This window comes from Gopherus evgoodei, unplaced genomic scaffold, assembly GCF_007399415.2.
Source record: "Gopherus evgoodei ecotype Sinaloan lineage unplaced genomic scaffold, rGopEvg1_v1.p scaffold_45_arrow_ctg1, whole genome shotgun sequence".
Taxonomy (NCBI): Eukaryota; Metazoa; Chordata; order Testudines; family Testudinidae; genus Gopherus; species Gopherus evgoodei.
The window spans coordinates 1,196,566-1,217,039 of NW_022060066.1; the positions used below are offsets into that span (position 1 = coordinate 1,196,566).

The 20,474-nt window shown below is 43.0% G+C and overlaps 1 pseudogene; it reads right to left on the reverse strand.

Annotated features, from left to right (window-relative positions):
* Positions 1 to 538: 538 nt before the first annotated feature.
* Positions 539 to 20,474, reverse strand: part of LOC115642763 — a 23,919-nt pseudogene continuing 3,983 nt past the window's right edge.

Genomic DNA, 20,474 nt, shown 5'->3' on the forward strand with positions numbered 1-20,474 from the left:
ATTCTATCTCATAGAGCAGAGGTGGGCAAACTACGGGCCTGCGGACCACATCTGGCCTGCGGGACCATCCTGCCTGGTCCTTGAACTCTCAGCTGGGGAGGCTAGCCCCCAGCCCCTCCTCTGCTGTCCCCCCTTCTCCACAGTCAGGGGACAAGGAACAGTGGGGTTGGATGGGGAGGTTCTGAGGGGGGCAGTTAGGAAGCGAGAAGTGTGAGGGGGAGGGGGCCAGGCTTCTTGGGGAGGCACAGGTTTCCATATCTAGCCCTCCATACGTTTCACAAACCCAATGTCACCCTTGGGCCAAAAAGTTTGCCCACCCCTGTCATAAGGGGTATAATCAGGTTCCTTCATGTGAGTCTTCTCCTGAAATTAAAAAAATATAATTTCAGATTGAAGGTTTAGAATCTTAAATCTGTCTAAGGGATTAAACATGCCTAAATCCCATGAAAATTAGTGAGATTTGAACATCCAGATACCTAGGAAGTCTTGGAAGTATTTAGAAAGGCAAAATACACAACTGTCCTGCAACACAAATCTGTTAGAAGTTCACTTTCCTCCTTGAGCACAGTAACCTTCCCATTAACCTCTTGATGGCACTTTTCATCTCAGTGTTCCTCAGGGTGTAGATCATTGGGTTCAGCATTGGAGTGACCACTGTGTACAGCACAGACACTGCCTTGTCCAGGGTGAATTTCTGGAAAGGCCGGTCATAGATGAAAACACAAGGTCCAAAATGCAAACTCACCACTGTGATCTGAGCTGCGCAGGTGGACAGGGCTTTGTGTTTCCCTTCCATGACATGTGTCCTTATCTTGACAAGGATGATGGTGTAGGATATGAGCTATGCGATGAAGACTTCTGTGGTGACCAGCCCATTATTGGAGACTATCAGCAACTCCATTATGTATGTGTCTGTGCAGGCTAGTTTGATGACTTGGGGGACATAGGAATAGAAACTGTCTAGTGTGTTGGGTCCACAGAAGGACAGTTAGATGATCAGTGCAAGCTGGACAATGGAATGGACAAAGCCACCCAGCCATGCTCCTGCCACCAGCCCCATGTACATACTTCTGTTCATGATAGACAGGTAGTGCAATGGCTTATAGATAACCACATACCGATTAGCAGCTATCACTTCTAGGAAGAAGACTACAGTGCCCCCGATGAAGTGGAAGAAGAATGTGTGGGTCAGATACTCACTCACAACCTTAACAAAGTTTTTGTTTTGTGCATTATTTTGCTTAGGAATTCCCTTTCTGATTGGGATATGTGATGGGGCAAGACCAGATGGCTACTGTAAAGTACTGAGAAACAGGTATGTTAGCCCCAGGCTAAAGAAATCCCTAGTACTGTGGTAACCAAATGGCAGTTGCTCCAGGTTAATCAAAGCACCTGGGACCTATTAAGATCTTTCTAGAAAGCAGTGGAGATAGCTACTTTAATTAAAACACCTGCAGCCAATCAAGGCAGGCTAATCAGGGCACCTGGGTTTAAAAAGGAGCTCACTCCAATCAGGCAGGGAGGAGCCAGAGGAGAAGGAGCGTGTGTGAGGAGCTGGGAGCAAGAGGTGCAAGGAGCTGAGAGTGAGAGAGTGTATTGCTGGAGGATTGAGGAGTACAAGCATTATCAGACACCAGGAGGAAGGTCCTGTGGTGAGGATAAAGAAGGTGTTTGGAGGAGGCCATGGAGAAGTAGCCCAGGGAGTTGTAGCTGTCATGCAGCTGTTACAGGAGGCACTATAGACAGGGCCCTGGGCTGGAACTCGGAGTTGAGGGCAGGCCGGGGTTCCCCCCAAACCTCACAACTCCTGATCAGACACAGGACGAGTTGACCCAGACTATGGGTTCCACAAGAGGGGAAGATCACTGAGGTGAACAAATCCGCCAATAAGCGCAGCACCTACCAAGGTAGAGGAGGAACTTTGTCACAGAAAGTATCCAAAAAATAGCAGTGTAGTTGCAGGGGAAAAGGGTAGATGGTTAAATAGGTACTTAGGACCCACTATTTGTGGTGGCTCACATGCTCGGTTAGTGTATGAACTACTGGGCGGTAGCGTCCCAGACCCATTGTCTTTCATAATGGCAATTCATAGTGATTCTTAGTATTTGTGACAGAAAACTGGTAAGAATGATTCTATAGCCTGGTGGTTAAGGTATTCATGAGGATACTCAAAATCAAATCCTTGCTCCAGTCATTCTTTAATTATTTACACAAAATAGCAGAGCTTCAAGAGTAGAGATTGAGTAAACCCCAGACCCCAATATCCCATAAACCAGGGCGTGCTTCTCTATTATGTAAGAACTAAATTCAAATCCTTTCTCTGTCGTCCCACTCTAGAGGTAAGTCTGCGAACCACTAAGCTATAGCTTACAACAGAGGCAGCACCTCCCCCAAAATGTTTTGAAATTTTTGATCCAGTCACCGACTTCTGAAAAATATGTTCACTTGCTTTTTTGTATTACTATTCTTAAATTACTGGTAACAACTGTCAATCTTAACTCCAGTTTGACAACATTTAGTGTTTCTCGTTGTCATTTTTTCCTTTAGGAATTCCATTCTTTCCCCCCCACTGTGAGGTCAACTGCTCCCAGAAACTCAGGAAGGAGACATAATCCTGGCCACTTTAAGAAGATACACATTGCTGCATTCCTTTCACCTTTCTCTCTGATGTTCGTCATAGACAGGGAACTCTACTCAAAGTAAAATCATTAGATGATTCCTATATTCTAACTGTATGTAAATTCAACAGTGCTAGGAGGCTTGTGTGTGTAGAGACGCTAGCACTGAATCTAGAAGCATTTCTATAACTCGTGGCACATGGAAGGGGTGAGAAAGTTGTGAATACCCTCCATCCATGTCACTTATCAGAAATTATTGATGAATGCCTTCATCTGTGTGTAGTGTGTTTCCTAGGCAGAGTAAACAAAACCACTGTCCAGTAAAAAGTAAAGCACTGTGGAGTGCATGAAAACTGATAAATAAGTCCCCTAGTTATGGATGAGTGAGGATGTGTCCACACTACAAGCTATGCCACTGCAGTGTAAATGCGTACTACAGTTACAGAAGGGGATTTTCCATCACTGTAGTAAATCTACCCTCCTGAGAGTTGCTACTGACATTGAGAGAAGAATTCTTACATCAACCGCACTGTGGCTACAGTGGGGTTAGGTCGATCTATCTATGTCGCACAGGGTATGACATTTTCACAGCTCTAAATGATGTAGCTAGGCTGACTTCCATTTTAGGTGTATACCAGGCCTAAGTCTCTCCAAGAATGTATGCTTCATTATTTCACAATAAAGCCAGAGGGGGAGAGTTAAAGTTGTGTGGCTGTTTTGAACTGAGCATTTCCATTCTTTCAAATATTGGGTTTCCTTTTAAGTTCAAACTTAACACTGAATTTCCCTGAAGCTCTATGTCCCATTATCCACCATAGAATCATAGAATATCAGGGTTGGAAGGGACCACAGGAGGTCATCTAGTCCATCCTCCTGCTCAAAGCAGGACCAATTCCCAACTAAATCATCCCAGCCAGGGCTTTGTCAAGCCTGACCTTAAAAAACATCTAAGGAAGGAGATTCCACCACCTCTCTGGGTAACTCATTTCAGTGTTTTACCACTCTCTGATTGAAAAAGTTTTTCCCAATATCCAACCTAAACCTCCCCCACTACAACTTGAGACCATACTCCTTGTTCTGTCATCGGGTACCACTGAGAACAATGTAGATCCATCCTCTTTGGAACCCCCTTTAGGTAGTTGAAAGCAGCTATCAACTACCCCCTCATTCTTCTCTTCTGCAGACTAAACAATCCCAGTTCCCTCAGCCTCTCCTCATAAGTCATGTGCCCCAGCCCTCTAATCATTTTTTTTGCCCTCATTTGGACTCTTTCCAATTTTTCCACATCCTTTTTGTAGTGTGGGGCCCAAAACTGGACACAGTACTCCAAATGATGACTCACCAATGCAGAATAGAGGGGAATGATCGCATCCTCTCGAACAGCTGGTAATGTCCCCCAACTCATACATCCCAAAATGCTGTTAGCCTTCTTGGCAACAATGGCACATTGTAGACTCATATCCAGCTTCTCGTCCACTGTAACATCTAGGTCCTTTTCTACACAGCTGCATTCTAGCCATTTGGTCCCTAGTCTGTAACAGTGAATAGAATTCTTCCGTCCTAAGTGCAGAACTCGGCACTTGTCCTTGTTGAACCTCATCAGTTTTCTTTTGGCCCAGTCCTCTAATTTGTCTAGGTCCCTCTATAGCCTATCCCTACCCTCCATCGTATCTACCACTCCACCAAGTTTAGTGACACCTGCTGAGGGTGCAGTCCACACCATCCTCCAGATCATTAATGAAGATATTGAACAAAACAGGCCCCAGGACCAAACGTTGGGGCACTCCTCTTGAAACTGGCTGCCAACTAGACATGGAGTCGTTGATCACAACCTGTTGAGCCAGACAATCTAGCTAGCTTTCTATCCATCTTATAGTCCAATTATCCAGCCCTTACTTCTTTAACTTGCTGGTAAGAATACTGTGGGAGACCATATCAAAAGCTTTGCTAAAGTCAAAGAATAACACATCTACTGCTTTCCCCTCATCCACAGACTCAGTTATCTCCTCATAGAAGGCAATTAAGTTAGTCAGGCATGACTTGCCCTTGGTGAATCCATGCTGACTGTTCCTGATCACTTTCCTCTACTCTAAGTGCTTCAGAATTGATTCTTTGAGGACCTGCTCCATGATTTTTCCAAGGACTGAGGTGAGGCTGACTGTCCTGTAGTTCCCCGGATCCTTCCTTCTTCCCTTATTTAAAGATGGGCACTACAGTAGCCTTTTTCCAGTCATCCGAGACCTCCCCCGTTCTCCGTGAGTTTTCAAAGATAATGGCCAATGGCTCTGCAATCAGATCCACCAACTCCTTTAGCACACTCGGATGCAGCGCATCCAGCCACACGGACTTGTGTTCGTAGAGTTTTTCTAAATAGTCCTCGAACCTTTTCTTTCTCCACAGAGGGCTGGTCACCTTCTCCCCATACTGTGCTGCCCAGTGCAGCAGTCTGGGAGCTGACCTTGTTTGTGAAGACAGAGGACAAAAAAATCATTGAGTACATTAGCTTTTTCCACATCCTCTCTCACTAGGCTGCCTCCCTCATTCAGTAAGGGGCCCACACTTTCCTTAACTTTCTTCTTGTTGCTAACATACCTGAAGAAACCTTTCTTGTTACTCTTAACATCTCTTGCTAGCTGCAGCTCCAAGTGTGATTTGGCCTTCCTGATTTCACTCCTTCATGCCTGAGCAATAGTTTTATACTCCTCCCTTATCATTTGTCCAATCTTCCACTTCTTGTAAGCTTCTTTTTTTGCATTTAAGATCAGCAACAGATTTCACTGTTAAGCCAAACTAGGTCACCTGCCATATTTACTATTCTTCCGACACATAGGGATGTTTTTTTCCTGTAACCTCAATAAGGATTCTTTAAAATACAGCCAACTCTCCTGGACTCCTTTCCCCTTCATGTTCTTTTCCCAGGGGATCCTGCCCATCAGCTCCCTGAGGGAGTCAAAAGTCTGCTTTTCTGAAATCCATGGTCTGTATTGTGCTGCTCTCCTTTCTTCCTTGTATCAGTATCCTGAACTTTACCATCTCATGGTCACTGCCTCCCAGGTTCCCATCTACTTTTGCTTCCCCTACTAACTCTTCTCTGTTTGTGAGCAGCAGGTCAAGACGAGCTCTGCCCCTAGTTGGTTCCTCCAGAACTTGCACCAGGAAATTGTCCCCTACACTTTCCAAAAACTTCCTGGATTGTTTGTGTGCCACTGTATTGCTCTTCCAGCAGATATCACGGGTGATTAAAGTCACTCATGAGAACCAGGACCTGCGATCTAGTAACTTCTGCTAGTTGCCTGAAGAAAGCCTTGTCCAGCTCATCCCCCTGGTCTGGTGGTCTTTAGCAGACTTCCACCAAGACGTCACCCTTGTTGCTCACACTTCTAAACTTAATCCAGAGACTCTCAGGTTTTTCTGCAATTTCATATCAGAGCTCTGAGCAGTCATACTGCTCTCTTACAAACAATGAAACTCCCCCATCTTTTCTGCCCTGCCTGTCCTTCCTGAACAGTTTATATCCATCCATTACAGTGATCCAGTCATGTGAGTTATCCCACCAAGTCTCTGTTATTCCTATAAAATCATAGCTCCTTCACTGTGCCAGGACTTCCAGTTCTCTCTGCTTGTTTCCCATGCTTCTTGCATTTGTGTATAGGCACTTTACATAACCACAACTTCCATCTGTCAACAATTTTCTTCTCCCTTTCTTGAGGAATTAATGCTGGGACTTACAGAAGAGCCAGATTGTTAAAGTTCTTTAGGTGCCTAGTAGGATTTTCAAAAGAGCCTAGGTGTCTAATATACAATAAAATCATTGTGTTTTACCGACCTAGAGTGGGATTCACAAGGGTAATTAGATGCATTTTTCAAAAGATGCCTAATGGCCAAATTTTTAAAAGTACTTAGGCATAAAAAAAGGCAGATAGGTGTCTAGTGGAATTTTCAGAAACACCTGAGCAGGTTAGGCACCTAATTCTTGTTGAAAGCAATGGAAGTTAAGCATGTATGAAGTTTAGGCACTTTTGAAAATCCCACTAAGGCCCTATCTGCATCTTTAGGTGCATAAATACTTTTGAAAATCTGACCCTTTTACATTTTTGAAAATCCCACTTTGGGTCTGATGGAAGGGATTGAGAGCCAGGGGACTGATCCCATACCCGACTCTGCGAAATCAGGCTAAGGTTTGTCACCTAATGCCCAGTTTTTCAAAGCAGCCTAAGGGTGTCAGACATCCACTCCTTTGAAAATCCAGGGCTAAACCCAGCAGTGCTGAGAACAAGCCGTGTAGACCAGTGAACATTCAATAAGGATTAGGCTTCTAAGGGTATATCTACGCTGCAGCTTGGAGAAAGTTAGCACCTTGACATTATCATTTTAGATGTTGCAGTGCGGGGTCTCAAGCCTACCTGACTCTCCTGGGTCTGAGCTTGGGCGGATAATGTTAGAAGGTGGGACCTGGGCTCTTAAATCATGAAGATAACTTGGAATAATCTACCCTTAAGCAGAGTTATTTTGGACTTCCAGGCTAAGATTTCCAAAGCTGTTTAGAGAAGTCAGGCACCCAATTCCCAGTTCAAGCAGCTGAACAATGAACTTTACCAGGGAGCATAAATCTTAGTCAATAGGAGCCAGATTTGTAAAGGTATTTAGGTTCCAAATGATGCAGACCGGCACTTAATGGGGGTTCAAAAGCACCTCTGCACCCAACACTGAAACCTATGGGAGTTAGGCACCTAGGCACTTCTGAAGTTTCCACTAGGCTGCTATGTGCATCTTTGGGTGTCTAAATCTGGGTCTAATTCCTAAAATGCACAGAACATCTCAGTAACTGAGGATCCAGTAGGCAGTTAAAGTCCTGTTGTATTTGCACAACTGTCCCATGTCAAACAAATGCTGGCAAACAAACTCAACCAGGTAAGGGCAAGTGGGCTCCACTTCTCCTGCTGAAGAATACAGAGAGGGAAAGGACGTGACTCTCTATGCAGGCCGACTTTACATGGAGGATTCTTATTATCAGCTTCTATCCCCTGATGGCACTGGTTTTGGTGAGTTTATGTTCTGCAGCCATTGCACAGACCTGGGAAGCAAACTCCCATTCCACCCTCCCGCGGGAACCATCCCTGCCCCAAAGCAGCAGATATTTCATTGCTTCAGTTAAAGTCTTCTACTTAGTGGGGAAGGTTGGCCCAATGATTAGAGCACTAGGTTGGGACTTGGCAAACCAGCATTCAGTTTCTTGCTCCTCCATTGGCATCCTGTGTTTGACTGGCCTGGTACTGAGTCACTCTGCCCTACTTCCCTCTTGCAACAGTCCCCCTCCAAATAGCACCTGCCACTAGCCGGTGGAAGTTGTGCCTGGTCCACTGACTACTGCAAGAGGGGACATTTCCATTAGACACTCCACGCCACTGCACGGAAATTAGCTTGACCCAAAGCACTGGACAAGACATCAGGAATGTTGCTAAGGGCCCAGCATATGCTGGGTCAATCAGCATCAGTCCTATCCTTTCAGCAGATGAGGAAGGATGATTGAGTCGTTAGGATAGCAACCTGCCACTGCAGAGATGCAAGTTTCATTCCCTGTGCTGTCACACATGTCCTGTCCGACATTACACGAGTCACTTACAGCACATTTTTAAAGGTGTTTGGACTTCTTAAGGCAACTGAGCACTTCTGAAAATCTCACTGGGCACCTGTCTACATTTTAGGGGTCTGACCACCTTTAGAAGCCTGGCCCTTAGCCTCTCTGTGCTTCAGTTTCCCATTCCAATGGGGATAATGCTACTTCCTTACCTCACTGAACTGGTTTAAGATAACTACTTGAAATATCTTGAGATACTCATGTACTGCAGCCATGGGGCTGCTAGAAATACTTTAAATATATGATTAAAAATATAAAGGCTGAGATTTTCCTGGGTCCCTAGGGGACCAGGATACCAAATTCCCAGTAAAATGAATGGGAGTGGGGGTTCACCTCCAAGATCTGCCTTTGAAAATCTCAGCTAAAATTACTGGGAGTCACTCGTTTCTGTCCATTTAAAGCCATTCCTGTGGCTATGCAAAGCATATTGCTAATATTCTCAGCCTGGATCCCAGTGTCTGAGAATGTTCTCATCAATATTTTAAAATGTCTGATTAAAAATTGCAAACCATAAAGTTTGAGATTTCAAAAATTTTAATGAAACTGCTTTTTGGTTTCTTGGCCAGCTCCAAAGCTAAGATATCATCTGCTAAAGCCATATCTGAATGGCCAGATTTTTTTTCTGAACTCTTCAGTCTAACGGTATATCAATCCTCTCTATTTGACATTGATGAGGCTTCATCTGGAGAACTGTGCCCAGTTTTGGGCCCCACACTTCATGAAGGATGTGGAAAAATTGAAAGAGTCCAGCAGAGGGCAACAAAAATGATTTGAGGGCTGGGACACATAACTTAGGAGGAGAGGCTGAGGGAACTGGGATTGTTTAGTCTGCAGAAGAGAAGAATGAGGGGGGATTTGATAGCTGCTTTCAACTACCTAAAAGGGGGTTCCAAAGAGGCTGGATCTAGACTGTTCCAGTGGTAGCAGATGACAGAACAAGGAGTAATGGTCTCAAGTTGCAATGAGGGAGGTTTAGGTTGGATATTAGGAAAAACTGTTTCACTAGGAGGATGGTGAAGCACTGGAATGGGTTACCTAGGGAGGGGGTGGAATCTCCTTCCTTAGAGATTTGTAAGATGAAGTCTTCCAACCTACCAAGAATGACACAACTTGTAGTTATTTTTAAAACTTATAATTAATAATATAATAATAATAATAATAATAATAATAATAATAATAATATGAAAACTTTAGGCCATTTAGCATATAATAAATATTACAGTAATATCCCAGCAATCTGAAATAAATTCAATGAGAACTCAGCTACCTAGAAACCTCTTTATCACCCCTTGGTCATGGTGGAAAGCAAACCTATGGCTCACTTTTAAAACCCTGTCAAAGTGATCATAGAATGTCAGAGCTGGAAGGGACCATAGGAGGTCAGTTAGTCCAGCCTCCTGGTAAAAGCAAGACCAATCCCCAAATAAATCATCCCAGCCAGGGCTTTCTCCAGAGCAGATGGATGGTGAAAAATCCACACCCCCGAACGATGCAGCTATACCAACCTAAACCCACTTGTAGACAGTGCTATGTTGACGGGAACCGCTTTTTCTGTCAACATAGCTACTGCCGCTTAGGAAAATGGATTAACTGCTGTCGGTGTAGAAGCATCTTCACTTAAGCACTAGATGGGTGCAGCTGCATCAGGGAACCTATGCCGATGCAGAGTTTTAAGTGTTGACTTGCACTTAGGTTCCTGTTAGAGGGTGTGGCTTAGCACACTTCTGTCTGGTCAGTATTTCCCCTAGTTTAATTAGGTGCCTCCCTACCATGCATACTGGCTTCACTGGATCCCATTCTTCAATGTCTGTCTCTCCCTGTTCATTGTACAGGGAACTTGGGTTTGCAAATAATGGTGATTTTCCTGGTGCACAAAGGTTAAGTGCTGAGATGTTCAGAGCTGCAACACAAAATGGCCAACTTTCTAAATGTATTTGGGTGCCTTGTGGGATTTTCAAAAGCTGCTAGGTGCCCAACACCCATGAAAACTATGAGTTTTAGGTACCTCAATCCTTTTGAAAATCCTTTTTGGCATCTAAAAACCTTTGAAATTGTGGCACCCAAGTCCTTTTGTGAATCTATCCCTGAGTGTCTAAATCCCTTAAAAGGCTTTGAACATACACATTTCCAACATTGAGCTTTTTGGAATTTTCATCTGGGTGTTACCAATGGCTTCTTTCTTAGTAATGGGCTGAACAAGTCAAATGCACATGCACTTTGGACATTCAAAATCTAAGACAGTAAAGTGTAGGGGACAATTTCCTGACTTAAGTTCTGGAGGAACCAACTAGGGGCAGAGTTCTTCTTGACCTGCTCCTCACAAACAGGGAAGAATTGGTAGGGAAGCAAAAGTGCAAGGAACCTGGGAGGCAGTGACCATGAGATGGTGAAGTTGAGGATCCTGACACAAGGAAGAAAGGAGAGCAGCAGGGTATGGAGCCTGGACTTCAGAAAAGCAAACTTTGGTTACCTAAGGAAAATGATGGGCAGGATCCCCTGGGAAAAATAACATAAGGGGGACAGGAATCCAGGGGAGCTGGCTGTATTTTAAAGAATCCTTATTGAGGTTGCAGGAACAAACCATCCTGATGAGTAGAAAGAATAATAAATATGGCAATCAACCAGCATGGCTTAAGAGTGAAAATCCTTGCTGATCTTCAACACAAAAATGAAGTTTACAAGAAGTGGAAGCTTGGACAAATGACCAGGGAGGAGGAATAAAAATATTATCAGGCATACAGGAGTGAAATAAAGAAGGCCAAATCACACTTGCAGTTGCAGCTAGCAAGCCATGTTAGAGTAACAAAAAGGGTTTCTTCAGGTATGTAAGCAACAAGAAGAAGGTCAGGGAAAGTGTGGGTCCCTTACTGAATGAGGGAGGCAACCTAGTGAGAGCAGATGTGAAAAAGCTAATATACTCAGTTCTTTTTTTGCCTCTGTCTTCATGAACAAGGTCAGCCTCCAGACTGCTGCACTGGGCAGCACAATATGGAGAAGAGGTGACCAGCCATCTGCGGAGAAAGAAGAGGTTCAGGATGATTTAGGAAAGCTGTATGAGCATCATGGGGCCAGATGTGCTGCATCCGAGGGTGCTGAAGAAGTTAGTGGATGTGATTGCAAAGCTATTGGCCATTATCTTTGAAAATTCGTGTTAATCTAGGGTGGTCCCAAATGACTGCAAAAAGGCTACTGTAGTGACAATCTTTAAAAAAGGGAAGAAGAAGGATCTGGGGAACTACAGGGCAGTCAGCCTCATCTCAGTCCCTGGAAAAATCATGGAGCAGGTCCTTCAAGGAATCAATTTTGAAGCACGTAGAGGAGAGGAGAGTGATCAGGAACTGTCAGCATGGATTCACCAAGGGCAAGTCACGCCTGATTAACCTAATTGCCTTCTATCAGGATATAACTGGGTCTGTGGATGAGGGAAAAGCAGTGGATGTGTTATTCCTTGACTTTAGCAGAGCTTTTGATACGGTCTCCCACAGTGATTCTTGCCAGCAAGTTAAAGAAGTATTGACTGGATGAATGGACTATAAGGTGGATAGAAAGCTGGCTAGATTGTCTGGCTCAACGGGTAGTGATCAATAGCTCCTTGTCTAATTGGCAGTCGAGAGCCCCAAGGGTCGATCATGGGGATGGTTTTGTTCAATATCTTCCTTAATGATCAGGAAGATGTGTGGATTACATCCTTAGCCAGTTTGCAGATGACACTAAACTGGGAGGAGTGGTAGATTCGCTGGAGGGTAAAGACAGGATATGGAGTGACCTCGAGAAATTAGTGGATTGAGCCAAAGGAAATCTGATGAGGTTCAACAAGGACAAGTGCAGTGTCCTGCACTTAGGAGGAAAGACTCCCATGCACTGCTACAGACTAGGACCGAACAGCTTGGCAGTAGTTCTGCAGAAAAGGACCTTAGGGTTAAAATGGATGAGAAGCTGGATATGAGTCGATATTGTTCCCTTGTTGCGAAGAAGGTTAACAGCATTTTGGGCTGTATAAGTAGGATCATTGCCAGCAGATCGAGGGACGTGATCATTCCCCTCTATTTGGCATTTTTGAGCCCTCATCTGGAGTCCTGTGTCCAGTTTTGGGCCCCACACTAGAAGGATGTAAAAAACTGGAAAGAGTCCACCGAAGGACAACTAAGACGATTAGGGTCTGGAGCACAAGATTTATGAGGAGAGGCTAAGGCAACTGGGATTATTTAGTCTGCAGAAGAAAAGAATGAGGGGGGATTTGATAGCTGTTTTCAACTACCTGAAAGGGAATTCCAAAGAGGATGAATCTAGACTTTTCTCAGTGGTAGCAAGTGATATAAGAAGGAGTAGTGGTCTCAAGTTCCATTGGAGGAGGTTTAGGTTGGATATTAGGAAAACCTTTTTCACTAGGAAGGCTCGTGAAGCATTGGAATGGGTTACATAGGGAGGTGGTGGAATCTCCTTCCTTAGAGGTTATAAGGCTCATCTTGAGAAAGCCTTGGCTGGGATGATTTAGTTGGGAATTAGTCCTGATTTGAGCAGGGAGGTGGACTAGATGACCTCCCAAGGTCTCTTCCAATCCTGATGTTCTATGATTCTATGATTGTTCCCATTTCAGCTGAGAGAGGGACCATCTCACCTCCACATCACAGGGAACAATGTGGTCCAAGAGGGGTATAAGACAAAAGGTTATTCCATCAAATGGGTATCTGACAGTCAGTGAGCAGGGTATCATTGAAAATTGAGCCCTGTTTGAAAATGTAAGCTAAAGGCTTGTAAAGTAGAATTTATGCAGTCTTAAATTTTACAGTTGGCCACTCTTTCATCATTGGCTAACAAAAGCACCAGAAACAACCATCCCTGAACTTTGGAACTCTTTCTGCCTGCATAGAGACCATTCCCCATGCAGACACTCCTCTCACCATTGGCAATATTAGCATAAGGATCAAATCTCAGTTAGTACCATCTGATGGCTTCGTGGTGGCCTGTATGAAATGGACTGGGGATCTGTGTGCAGTTTGTAGAACACATATGTTCTGTACAAAGACCAGCATCACCAGGGATATATTTGCACTAATGTCCTCCATTACTATAGAGAGGTTCAAGGGCATGGAGAGAGGAATCCCCTGTCATCTAGAGAAAAGGTTTCTCCAGGCCAGGGGAGAGGCACATTTCCAGAGAGTGGCACTTAGGGGAAGATTACACAGCTGCTACTCGGGCTTCTGTGTGTTCTACTGAATAATGTGAGACTTCAGACCCTTGGGCTTATGATCTGGCCTCTTCATATTTGGGTGATACTAAGGAAAACAGCAGACAAGAGGACATGACAAATCTCTGAGTCTTAAGGCTGTTATATGCAGAGGAGTGTAAGGGCAACAGGTGTCTGCTCTCCCCTTGTGCGGTCAATGGGTGTTTGGCAGTTAATTACCGCAAACCACTCTGAAAATCCCTCTCAGAGCTCGCAGTCTGGAGCAATAATCTATTGTATTGCCCCATATTCTGCAGCACCCACATCCCTTTGTTTCTGCTCTAATTGCACAGGATTCTGCAGAGTCAATTACAGGTCTTTCCACAGGGCCAAGCCCATCCCTGGTGACTCTACATGAAATCAGTGAATTTCTACCCAGAATACATTAGGACGATTGTGTTGAGCTATTCTCTACTCACTCGCCTGCTAATTCTTGCAGGAGATAATCCCACCTCTGTGGCCCTCATCGGCATTTCATAGGGGATTCCCCACTTGGTCCAATAGTGTGATTGCTTTGGTTGGTATCAATAGTTGAACTCCTATGCTGCTGTTATGTCCTTTCCACAGCAGGCAGAACTTAAATGCAGTGGCAGGGCCAGGGACTTCAATGTGTCCCAATAAGGCAACTTTAGGGAACAGGACAATTCCTGGCCTTAGGGCCCCTGGACATTTGAAAGAAAATGAGGTCTCAGTTCATATCCCATTCCCATGTGAATGCTACAGACAGCGCAGAGTACTTTGAGATGGGTAGCTCAGAAGATAAGAGATGAAATCCGTACTTTCATCTCCAAGTTATCTCTTCAAATCCAGAGGCAGTGGCTCTGTGTCATTCCCCTTTCTGACCTCTGTGAAAAAGGAAGATTTATGTCTCAGGGAGTGCACTAGAAATAAACCTAGAAGAACTTCATTCAGTCTCAGGGTTTTAGCACCTAACTACTATGGACGTTGGCTCTTTGATTTGCCACTGGCATATGTAGTGACTTTGGGCAATAGCTAATACTTAATGCATCACAGGAAGACTAGAAGTCACCTGGCCCATTCACAATCTATAAATATTTTGTCTCTAATTCAGCAATTAACTTCGACACTTTTCACTCGCCCCAATAAGGTTATTCCTCCTCTATTCACCATAAAACTTTCTCACCTCAATCTATCAAGTCATGCTACCTCTTCAATCCACCACTTCAAGGAAAATTTGAAAGAATGAGTAAGCCTCAGGGCACATCCTGAAGGTCAAGAGATTTGGACTGTAGCATGAGAAGGCAATTCCAGTGTGAATTAACTATTACCAATTTTTGCAAGTGTCTCAGCAAATAATAATGACCTGGTGTTCCATGAGCATCACTATTGAAATATATAGCACAATATTGCACGAAAGGAAACTTTAAAGGAGTTTGAGTTTTAAATTCATAATCGTTGAATGTTTGGACAAGAAGCTACTATTGTGATGGTTCCTCCCATAAGGCTTTATGGAAATATGCTTAGAATGTGTTTTCTGCTACATATGCCATGTAACATATCTGAAAGGTTATGATCTACTGATTATATTAATCCTATTTGCATGTATGGTTCATTTTTGTATTCAAGTTATGAATGTTATGAATGTTGGCTATGTACTGACTTGATTTCTAAATAACCTTAGTAGAGCATTTGGTCAGCTCATAGAGAAAGGAATGTTAAAATTAAGTACCTAATCGAGAAACACTTAAAGGACAATGGATCTTGAAATGCTCCAATTCACATAAGAAGTTTACTTGAGGACCTTCAAGGTAGCATGTAAACGATGGACGCAACCTGTAAAAACTGTGAGTCATGCATGGACATGTGACTTGCCCAGGGGACTCCTAAACTCCATCTTGCAGCTGGACTTTGCATAGGAGTGAGGAGAGGGTCTCCACCCACAAGAGAAAGTCTATTTAAACCCCTGGGAGACCCCTCTATTTTGTCTTCAGCTGGCTAAAGAGAGCCTCCCCACCCCCCAGGATACTTGGAAGCAGTTGAAACAAAGGGCAGTGACTGCAAGATGTGTAAGTGATTGCTGGACCCAGCCTAAGAGATTAGTCTGTAAAAGGGAGCATTCTGGAACTGGTGAGGATCTTATCTGTATTCAGTTTGATTAGACATAGATTTGCATATTTTACTTTATTTTGCTTGGTGACTTACTTTGTTCTGTCTGTTACTACAGGGTAAAACTTAAATCCTACTTTCTATATTTAATAAATTCAGAATATGTATTAATACCTGGGGGAGGAAATAACTGTGCATCTCTCTCTATCACTGTTATAGAGGGCAAACAATTTAGGAGTTTACCCTGTATAAGCTTTATACAGTGTATAATGGATTTAAATAGGATTAGACTCCTTTGGGAGTTGGATGTCTGAGTGTAAAAGATAGGAACACTTCTGTTAGCTGCTTTCAGGTAAACCTGCAGTTTGAGGCAAGTAATTCAGCCCCTCGGTCTTTGTTGGAGCAGACGGGAGTGTCTGGCTCTGGCAGGACAGGATGCTGGTGCCACGAGCTGACAGGGAAGGCAGGGGTAGAAGTAGTCTTGGCACATCGGGTGGCAGCTCCCAAGGGGTTTTCTGTGATCCAACCCATCACAACTATGATAATTGGGTAGCTTTTTTAAAAAGAAAACTCATTGTATCCGGTCAGGCAAAGAAACATAGCACCTTATAATGTATTAATTTTAAAAGGCTCAAAGCTCCCAGGCAATGCAAGGAATGAAATTCTTGTAAAAGAGAAATTGAGTAAGAAATATTCAAAGAAATAACAACAAATAATAAATAGTCACTGGAAAATCTTCATTTGGACATCAACCGTCATAGACATAAAAAGGGGCATGATAAATTGTCATTGATTTTTCACGATCTATCTATCTATCTATCTATCTATCTATCTATCTATCTATCTATCTATCTATCTATCTATCTATCTATCTATATGATCTTATTTCATCTATTGTATATATAGTACACACAACCATGCACAAACATGGTTTAATAAATATTAAATAATGATAATAACAACAACCAGCTTTGGAGATTTAGACACATTTGGATACTTGTGTAGATGAGAGACAAATGGCTCCATAAAAGCTACATCTTGAAGTGAATGGCTATATCCCAATTGTTATTATTGAAAGGTTAGCTCAACCTCTTATCCCCGTGCTGGTCTCTTACTTCAAACCCTCTGGTCTAAGCTTTGTGACTATCCTCTTAGGGTGGAATCATGTGAGTCTCCATCTCTCAAACCGGGTCCCAACCGTGATTTCTCTAACAGTGTTTGGTACCTGCAGTTCTTCCCACAGGAGCTGTGACCACTAGTAAGTTGAGTGACTAGACGTCTTCACCAGGCAAAGTGTGATTTATTTACCACAAAAAGAACAAAGCATAACATAAGAGAAAATATGAGCACTTCCAGATGAATCACTGCAGTAGTTAGTGGAATCAAAATTTGGCCTTATTATTCAGATTTAGTTTAGGAACTTTTTAATACCTTTCTCTTCCAAATACCTATCCACCGTAGGAAGAACAATACAGTATTTATTTATTTTAATAAATTTAAATAAATAACAATAATGCATACAGTTATGTATGGCTCTAGGTGCCCTAACACATCATACATGACACAATAAAAACCCATCAGCATTAAAATCATCACTTGAACAGACACATGCAGAAATTTTTTTCAATTCTTCATCAGTGGGGAAAGCAAAACTTCAAGTCTTTCAGAAAACCCCATCAAGGTGATTCTGACATTGATACCATGAATATAGGACAAAATAAATGAATACCACCATTTAGTCAGACATACTCCACCCTCCCATCTCCTTTCTTTCCCCAAAAAGCCACCTGAAACAAAGAAAGAAGTCAACGAATGAATCAATGAAATCAAACAAAATGAAAAATAAACACACAAGCCAAAACTCTCATATTCCAACCTTTAGGTGACAGTAGCCCCATTAATCCCTATCACAGATAAGTAGGTGCATATGTAGATAGATTCTGATCTTATGTACACTGGTGTAATCTCATTCTAACTCATTTGACTTCAGTGAAGCTAGTCCAGATTTATGATTTCATCAACAGATTTCACTCTATGCTCTCTAAGAGACAATTTTGTCATCAGCTGATTATATCTACAAAGAAACTCAGAATGAAATCACAATCAAGTTGCAATGATGGACATTTTAACTCTTGGTGAATAACCTCCACATAATCAGTTTCTTCAATGCAGCTTTGATCTTCTTGTTCCTCATGCTGTAGATGATGGGATTCATCACTGGAGGCACCAGGGAATGGAGAACACCCACCACAAGGTCCAGACTTGATGCTGAGCTGGAGATGAGTTTCAGGTAGGCAAAGATGCCAGTGATAAGCAACAAAGAGACCACAGTGAGGTGAGGCAGGCAGGTAGAGAAGGCTTTATGCCGGCCCTGCTCAGAGGGGATTCTCAGCACAGTTTTGAAGATCTGAACATAAGACACAATTACAAAAACAAAGCAGTTTAACCCTAAAAAAACACCAAAGGCAATACCCCCAACTTCATTGAGATACGAATCAGAGCAGATGAGCTTGAGTAGTTGAGGGGATTTCACAGAAGAACTGGTTGATGAAATTCAGCTGGCAGAATGGTAACCTGAAGGTGTTGCCAATGTGCAGGGCAGAGTAGACAATACCAGTAATCCAGGCACTGGCTGCCATTTGGAACAAGCTCTCCTGTTCATCACTCTGTCATAGTGCAGTGGTTGGTAAATAGCAACATATTGGTCATATGCCATGATGGTGAGTAAGGCAAGATCAGTTGCAGCAAAGAAGATAAAGAGAACGACTTGGGTGACACATCCAGGATAAGAAATAACCCTGGTGTTCATGAGGGACTTGGCCATGGATTTGAGGATGGTGATGGAGATGAAGCTGAGGTCTAGGATTGAGAGATTCACCAGGAAGAAGTACATGGGGGTTTGAAGATGGGGGTTGAGGGCTACGGCTGTGATGATGAGAAAATTCCTCATCAGGGATACCAGGTAAATCACCAGGAATGTCACAATGTGCAAAATCTGCAGCTCCCGAACATCAGAGAATCCCAGGAGAAGGAACTCGGTCAGGGTTGTTAGGTAATACATTTTCTTTCTCAGTTCATTTGGTGATGGCTTTGGAGGGAAAGACAAAGATAGTGGGGGAATTACAGTGGCAGAGGGAGTGGCCCTGATTTCCCGCAGCAATATGATGTGAGTGTCAACAATGCACAGCACTCGTTACTGGTATTAACTTGGAGTGGTGACTTATCACATGAACGTAAATTGGCACAGCTGCCTTAACGTCAATAAAGCTGCATCAGTTTGCACCATCTGAAGATCCAGCTCATGATGTAGTTTAATAAAATGCTGTGTGAGGATGGAGCAAAGTACAATCTCAGCTGAATAATTCTAGCCAAGATGGATCCCCTATTGCTAAAAGCAGCAGGCTCTGGACTTGGGCAACACTGCCTGATATCCTCTTTTCTTGGAAATATGAGATGGATTTGGCATTGTGTATGACAGCTCACCTGTAATGATTCACTGCAACACCACGTAGATGGCCCGCTGCCTGAAAATATATTGATTTATGACACCAAATCCTGACTGCATTCCCATCTCTGTGTACCGATGGGCTAGCAGCATCGCTCTGCTACCTCTATGCTGTGTCATTTGCCTCTGTCACTTTATGGGTGTGAGGGTCAGTGGCCCTCAGGAGACTTGGGTTCTGTTCTTGGCGCTGCCACTGACCTGCTCTGTCACCTTGGGCCAGTCACTTCCCCTCCCTGTGCCTCTGTTTCCCCTCCATCCCTTTCTCTGCCTTGTCTTCTTGGACTGTGACTTCTCTTGGGGATGAGCTGTGTCTTATTATATGTATGTTCACTGCCCCCATTTACAGCATTTGTGTTTAGCCAGCAGCACTGTGGGACACAGGATATGGTGCTAGAGCAGAATATCTCAGTTCTAATCCCATTGACATGCTCTATGTTCTTGGGCAGGGATAAGAGAGATAGTCTTTGGTTGGGGACTTCAATTCACTGTTCTCTGTCTAAGGCGCTAGTATGTTTAATACCCATGATTTTGTCTGCCAGCTTTGCTGTTTACTAAGTTTTACCATTCAACAAGTGTCCCTTTGAAACAGAAATAAATACAGTTGCAAAAGAGTGACTGGGTTCAAATTATATAATGATTGGACTATATCAGTTCTTCTACCCCCCTTGAAATCTACATGTTTAATCTGGTGTATTCAGACATTTTCAGTTTAAATTATTTCAAAGGAAAACTGGATTTTAAACTGAGACATACTCCAAAGTAGTCTCTGCTATTCTTGAAAAACAACCTATGTACTGGAAAAGTCAAAACATTTTTTTTTTTTGAATCAGTGACAATGTTTCAGTTTTAAGCAGTTTACCTGAAATTGTCTGGTTCTCAATGAACAAAAGAAAAAATGTTTTGGTTTTCACAATTTCTATGAAAAGTGAATTGCTGTTTCCTGGGGGGTAGAGGAAGCTTTGGCTGGGGCCTTTAGCTGTCAGTCCCAAAGTCTAAAGGTGCCTGCATGTATAATACATATTCTGTTGGTATCAGCTTTGCTGTTTATACAGTTTTACCATCCCGCAAGTAACAGTATGAAAGAGCAATTAAACATGATTCAAAAAAAAGTGAATTGGTTTGTTATTGTGGTGTTATTGAGAATATAAATGTTATCATAGTGGCTAATTATAGGTTTCCAATCTGGGCTAAATTTCAATCTGTTTCCAATCTGTTTTTTTTCAATCTAGGTTTCCATCCTTTTAAATGACTCACCAACAGATGTTGAGAGAGTTGGAAAGTTCTAAAGGAGCAGGGAACCTTGGAAATAGCCTGAGATAAGTGTATTCCAAAAAGAGAAAATAGATAAGTACCAGAATTATACACAGTGAGGGTAACAAGGGTATAACTGCCCTGAAAAATGAGGAGGTAGTAGATCCA